Here is a 7,810-nt window from a genome sequence, read left to right as displayed (position 1 = left end):
GCCAGCAATGCTGTGGAATTCTGGGAGTTGAAGTCCACATGCCTTAAAATTGTCAAGGTTGAGAAACACTGATTTAGAGGCTGCCTCATTCAGCAACTGTTTGCAATTGCAATGGAAATGAAAAATGTTGCAACCAAACCTCGCATGTATGTCTTTCGCAGGTATGTAAAGCAAAGGCAAGCTGAAGAAAGATCATAAGCACAGTCACAGTTTCACTTCACAACCGCATTGCTTAATGACCAAGTTGCCATTCCCAATTGTGGCTGCTAAGGACCTCCCATACTTAGCACTTTATTAATAACTAGCTGTACCCAGCCACGCGTTGCTGTGGCTCAAGAAAGAAAAGAGAAAGTGCACGTTTGTAATATGTTTAATTTCACAATGCTTGTGGGTATACAATATTTTTTGTTGTTCCATTGTGTGTGCAGATATAGAGATTACGTCCAACAGATGGCGCTGTTTTTCAAAAAAAGCATGTTTTTACCTGTCACAAGTGTGACATCTATATAATATAGGTATATAAAAACATGCACATATTCGAATGCAACGTTGTGTCAAAATTTCAAAGCAATCGGTGAAGAACTTTCGGAGATTTAAGATTTTGAACAAATGAACATTTACATTTTAATTTATATATTTAGAAGATATAAGTACAAGAGTTGCTACCTAGCAAATCCCCAAAGTAGCAGCCAGATCTCTTGATTGAGAGTCTTGGGAGCGTCTGGGAGGAATGCTGAGCCAAGTACTGTTGCAGCAGTGCTGAATCATGTCTAGCTGTCATTGCACCATTTAGTAATTATTCTTATTGGGAAAAGCTGGTACTGTAGCTCAGGAAAATATTTTTTTATTACCTCCAAAATTTCTCTGCATTTTTTCCTGATTCATTTAATGATTCCTTATTTTCTTTGACCACATACTTTGTAATTATCTTTGTTTCTCTTAACACATTAAAAACGTATTTTTCTGAGCCTGATGATCTGTCCAACACTCAAACCCCACTTTTGTATCCTTCGCTAGCTATCTTAGTCTTTCATTTTAAACCATCAAATTAATCATTTTAATCATATCTATTTGATATGCGAATGCATGCATTTGCTTACCTGAAATGAACAGAGCCTTTTCTAAACACATTCACCCACCAGTAATGATTCTCATTCATTTGGGGAGTCTCTGAACAGCCCAATTGCTTTCTCTGTAATCCCATTTCATTCTCATCTATCCATTCGTGTCAGTTAGCAAAACACAATTCCCAAATTCCTGCTTGTTTCCATGCACATTGCTAACAACCTTGATTGATTATGTGCCATTAAGTCAGTGTCAGGTCTTCGTGACCACATAGATCAGGGGTGTCAAACTGCTGGCCCACGGGCCGGACACGTCATCTGGAAGCCGCGCCCACCCCATTGCCGGTAATGGCAAAACTGTCCCGATACATCTGGCGACGTCACGTGATATCACGAGTTTGACATGTCTGACATAGATAGATGTTCTCCAGGATGATCTGTCCCAATGTTGTCCTTCTGGTCCAGCAATTCATAATCCTCTTACATATTTTAGCCTTTTCCTTCATAATTAAATTCAAATCTTCAGTCCCTTGTATATATTCATCAATGCCCGACACACTTCTTTCATATGTATTTCATCCTTCAATAAACAACATATTATCTTCCTTTCAGTTGTTTAATTTCACTTGTTAATTGAACCTCCTTATTTCTCTTACATTCCACGTCTCAATCTTCCATACGCCATGGTTGTCATTGGAACATACTGATCTCCATGACCCATCATGGCTTTGGGCAACCAAAGCTTTATAATATGTTTTTCAGAAGAGAGAAAAATGCAGACCAGGTAACAGCCTTAGTCCCACCTGTTCCACATGCAGCATTCCCTAATGATGATAAGAACAGTATCAGCCAGTTCACACTGTGGCCAGATTATCTCAAAGCCAGCCAAAGCCCAGTTTCATCCCACACATGTTCATGCTGTCCTAGGCCAGAAAAAGTCTCTAATCTAGGGTGTTCTACAAAATATTAGGTTAAAGATACCAATAATTATGTCCATGCCATTTTTATTTGTTTCATTATTTACAAGAATAAATTGTCATACATCAAAAGCAAGGTGTCTCCTCTCTGGACTATGGAATAAAAAATGGTGGATACCATTTTAGTATGTCAGATTGAATTTAATTCAAGTCGAGATTCATTGGGGAAAAGTGGAGATGTACTTTTGGGCCACATCTATTCCAGCACTGTCTGTATCCAGACTTACTTTCCAGTTTAGACTTTTGCTAGGCAGAATCCAGCAAGAAGCTATTGTTCGTCTACAGATTTTGGGAGAACAAAATGACTTTTCAGGTGAGGTAAGAAGTTGCCCAAAGTAACGTGAAGAATACAGACTTATTGAGTGCTCTCATTATCGATTTAGAAAAGGCTGGTTTTTGCATATCCAAGAAAATTACTTTGGCTCAAAGAAAAACATGATTTTCTAAACTTCAAAAAGAGGCATAAACACCATGCTAAAATTTTAGTATCACCTTTATTTAGATTTTAATTATAAAACCTAAAATTCTACATACATACAGCAACTTCATCATAGTAACTGTGAGTGAGGGAAGCATAAATTATCCCATCAACATTCAGTCAAGAGATTTATTGCCTCATTGATTTTTTAAATTTCTGAACAGAAATTGGGTTAGATGATATTTGTTTTTATTTTAATTATTCGCTGTTCAACTCCAATGGATTTATCACAATGACATCAAAAAGCATCGTTATCTAACCTCAGAGAAGATGCACCCGCAACAACCACCACCAGAGGGCCTTGGCTACTAAAACAGCCTGTTTCCTACAAAGTGAACCTCTATTCTAACCAGGATATCAGGAGGCTGAACTTCCTAGATCAACCAGGCTCTTTGCCATTGTGGGATGCTCTCTGCAATCTAATAGCTACTTCTGCTATGAAATTCTGCATCTGAAAGAGAATTATTTGTATTTATTAGCCATCCAACTCCAATAGCGTCAATTTCTTTTAATAAGGTGACCAACTTTTTTACAATGAAAAGGAGGACACAAATAAATTGAAGAAAAAAAAATATCGTAAATAAAAGAAACATTTTATTCATCGTAACAATAATACAGAATACACTATAATATGATAAATGCATAATAAAAAACATTTGTAACAATAACATTTTATATTGTAATTATGCCGCGCCCCCGCCTGCAGCCGCCCCGCCAGTGCTGCTGCCCCGCCGTGTAGAGCAGGCCCCGCAGCTCCCAAAGCACCAGCTGCGCCAGCTCTGGCCCCAGGGGGAGCCCGCCATTGACACACTCCTCCTGCAACCGCCCCGCCAGCACCACCGCCCACCCTGCACATCCCCGTGTAGAGCAGGCCCCACACCTCCCACAGCACGGGGGGCAGCCGGCCACCGCCGTCCCTCACACCCCCACCCCGCAGCAGCCCCGCCACCCCTGCCTCTTGTGCCCACAGCCATTATTGCCCTAGTAGGGCCGAAGATCAAGAGAAAGTTACCGTGGCATCGCCGCCCCAGTCTCCTCCAGGTATCTTTGGGACTAACTAGGAGATGGTGTAGTTGGGTAGCAGGGAGGGGTGCAAAGTTCCTGCCAATTCGCCTTTGCTGCAGACAACTTGCATGTGCAAAGTTTGCCGGCCGCGCTCAGCAGCAATTTGGCGCGCTCAGCAACAATTCCTATTGGCTTTCGAAAACCAATAGGGGGAGTAGCACAGCTCATGCAAAAGTTGAAAAAAAACCATCAAAAAAAGGTGCCAGAAGGCCATTCTGAGCATTCTATGAGAAAAAAAAAGCCCTGCAGATTAGTCTTCAAATATCGAAAAGGAGGATATGTAGGAGGACACTTTTCAAGGGAGGACAGAACTCACAAAAGGAGTACTGTCCTCCCTAAAGGAGGACGGTTGGTCACCTTTTAAGCACCAAACCGGAGTGAGAACTCCGACCTCACCTGCCACAAGTACTACCACAACAAGCAAGCAATCAACCTGAGCCTCTTGGTACTGTAATTGGAAACTGTCTAGGCCAGGGGTCTCCAAACTCGGCCACTTTAAGACTTCAATTCCCAGAATTCCTCAGCCAGCCAGTTTTAGCCTGGATACCAAGGCTCGGTCCGAGATGCTGATTTAGGACAGAGAGGTTTATTCTAACATTCAAAGGGACCATTCTAAACTGAAAAACAAACATAGATATGTATGTATATGCTTTTTTTTAAAGAAAGAAACCAATTAGAAAACATTCATTTCTTATATGATTTGCCCTCAGAAATAGATATTTCAAAATGGATTTGTTTTATTGTGGCCTTCAAATACCAATGTGGGAAGTCAGCCCCCCAGAGAAGAAATATTAAAAGGTCAGAAAAATATATTTCCTCAAAGGATCTGAAAGAGGCAGAAAAGCATGCCCAGTTTTTTTCTTAATATCCCCACGTCTCCCTCCCCAAGCAGAAACCAGCTGTGTAGAAATGCAGATGTAAACCATTCAGGAAAGTTGAAGCTAGAAGATTAAGAAAACAGATACCTAAAATCTAAATACCCCACCCAAACTCTAAGACAGGACATAATAGGATTAACCCACAGATGCCAAAGGGCACACCCAGACTCAGGTCAAAATACGTGAAATAGGAAATACAAAGCCTCAAACAGGAACAGGAAACAACCTCAAGAGCCCCAGAAGGTATAAAAACCCACTCCCTACATGTGCTCTTTCTCTTTTCTTCCTGTCTGGCTCTCCTCTTCAATAAACTGCAGCCTTCTTTCTAAAGCAGTCGCCATGTTGTTTATTCCCGGCTTGGACTGAATGATAATGAAAACTTTTCCTTCAACACCAACCACAGAGGTGCAGGAGGAGGTGAGGGGGCTAGTCATACAATATATGCCACCCACCACATTTAAAAAAGGTCTGGAAAGGACTGCAGATAAACTTGGATGGGGACAGTTTAATTTACATTTAGATCTGACAGTTGCATTTCAGATGAGAACATTGCACCCTTTCCCCCGACTGAGCTTTTAAAACAGGGGTCTTTAAACTTGGCCCTTTTATGACTTGTGGATTTCAACTTCCAGAATTCCTCAGCCAGCATGCCTGGCTGAGGAATTCTGGGAGTTGAAGTCCACAAGTCATAAAAGGGCCGAGTTTGAAGACTTCTGTTTTAAAAGCTACATGATAGGACCGCTGTCTTTGTAGCAGGCAAACATTCAGTGGATCTTCCTCTTTAAGATCTGCTTCCAGGGAATGAAGGGCTGTGGGAAGAAATTCTAATAACTTTTTGGATGTCATGTGGTTCTTAAATACATTAAGAGTTCTGTCAAGGAAGGGCCAGGAAGATGAAATTTTCGGCAGGTATAGTTTTGGTGATTTTTAACTGAAAAAAAGAGAGGATATCTATATGTATTTGTGTGTGTGTTATTTTGGAAAATAGAATGGGAAAATGCACAAGTGACCTTCACCTTTAAAGATAATCGTGCACTGTAGACTGAAGATGCAGCTCTGGTATTGCTGGACACTGCTCAGCTCTTCCTTGCCTTGGAATTGAGCCTAAACACCTGGTGCTTCTTGATCCAGAAACTGTGACCTGCAGAACAGTGGCTGCTGCTTCTAATGGGCGTTATTCCCCACAGAGTAGCTTGCATATCGTGAAAAGGCTCCTAAATCAGAGTGCTGTTTTCAGAAAAAAGAGAACCCCCTTTTCACATAAACTAGTCATGGAGGATGAGAGTCTACAGACAAGAGCGACATAGTTCTCAAGCCAGAAATCCTATCCCACCTACCATAATAATGTCCCATCACAGGTTTAATTTTGCCTCTAGAAGTTGTGGGTGCTCCAACACTAGAGGTTTTTAAGAAGAGATTGGATAACAATTTGTCTGAAATGGTATAAGGTAGGGGTGTCAAACTGCCGGCCCGCAGGCCGGATGCCTCACGCGGAAGCTGCGCCCACCCCATTACCGGCAATGACAAAACACTCCTGATACATCACGCGACATCACTCCCGATACGTCATGCGACATGTGAGTTTGACATGTCTGGTTCTAAGGCAAGGGTCTTCAAACTTGGCAACTTTTAAGACTTGTGGACTTCAACTCCCAGAATTCCTCAGCCAGCAAGAGTGGATAAAGTACTTCCTTGCAGTCATATTTTAAATTCTTGTGATCTGAAAATTAACCTTATTTTAACTTTTTCTAGGATTGTTCATTTTCACTCAGACTTAGTCACTCAGATGCAGCATCGCTTAATACACACGTAGAAGACCCATAGAATAGCAGCCCAAATAAATGTCAGAATGAAATCTTCAAGAGTGTCACTTTTTATGTGGATGCACATCGCATTTCCAAAGGAACCAGTATTTCAGCAAGAACAGCCATCAGCTCCTACAGCCCCAAACACGTATCGCTTTCTTTCCATATGCTGAGACAGCTTGATTTTGGGACCCAGCTCAAGTTGCTTTCAATAGACCCTCTCTATTAGGACATGTTGTTTTTTGATATTGTTCTTATAGACTTCATTCTTTTAAGATGTTTATATACTTTTGCTTGGAAGATTGCAAGCCATCCTTTATCATGTGTGTGTGTGTATTTAAGAAAAACTATTCAAGAAATGGGGTCGCGATGGGTCGGACACGACTTCGCAATTAACAACAACAATTCAAGAAATTGGCCACCCTTTGCCTCAGAATCATAATTTTTCTCTTTGAAAAGAAAATCAACCAACCCAAAAGTAAATAGTCTGTAAATGCTGCAATCCAGAGTTTTAGAGTCCAAACTGCAGCAGTTCATAGCCTACCAATCAATAAGGTAAGGTCAGTGGTGGGATTCAAATATGCAAACAACTGGTTCTCCGTGTGGATGCCGCTTCCGGAAGTCCATTCTGGGCCTGGGCAACAAAAAATTAGCTACCGGTTCTGCGAAGTGGTGTGAACTGGCTGAATCCCACCACTGAATCCTCAACTTGGTGGAAATATCTAGGACAGGGGTAGGCAACCCCGGCTCTTTTATGACTCATGGACTTCAACTCCCAGAATTCCTGAGTCAGCTGTGCTGACTCAGGACTTCTGGGAGTTGAAGTCCATGAGTCATAAAAGAGCCGAGGTTGCCTACTCCTGATCTAGGATAATAGCCCCAACCCACCTGGAGAGTGCCAGGCTGAGGAAATAGACAGAAGGGTAGATTAAAACTCAGTTGGTTACAATGCTCCAGTCAGCCCCCAAGCTTAATCTTAACAGAAGTTCTAAGGTTGAAGGTTAGCTTTTAGAACTTCTAGTCTCTACTTTAACTACTAAAAACTGCCTGGAAATGAATGGGTTAGCAGATCAGTTCAGCAAGGTCTGGACCCTGTAAAGTAGATATATTTTCCATTCTGTTGTCCTTTTCAGGGTTTTGAGTTATTTTTAGTGCTTGCAATGTGATCCTGCAAACTTCAGAAGAAACCACTGTCTAGGTGAGGCATTGTCTCTAACCAAACGTATTGTTTGAGTCTAAAAGATTTTTTTCTAAGGTTCCTCTACCATCTAGCCTCAAATGACTGACCCAACCCAGTTCACTTCCCCACCACTGCTAAGACCGCCCCAACCCTACTTTTCCCCCCACCTTCAAGTGCTTTTTTTAGTCAACTTGGTTGGGAATGTACTTAAGACTCCCAACCTGCCCTATGATTGAGCACTAGGTCCCTGCTGGATCAGACCATAGTTCTAGCTACACTAATTCCTTCATTCCCACAATGGACACACAGAAGCTTCTGGAAAGCCCTGATATGAAAGGCAAGACAACACCAGCCCACACCCAA

The sequence above is a fragment of the Crotalus tigris genome, unplaced genomic scaffold (genome assembly GCF_016545835.1).
Source record: "Crotalus tigris isolate CLP2741 ecotype Arizona unplaced genomic scaffold, ASM1654583v1 scf7180000019189.1338056, whole genome shotgun sequence".
NCBI lineage: Eukaryota > Metazoa > Chordata > Lepidosauria > Squamata > Viperidae > Crotalus > Crotalus tigris.
Note: the sequence above shows the minus strand (reverse complement) of the source record.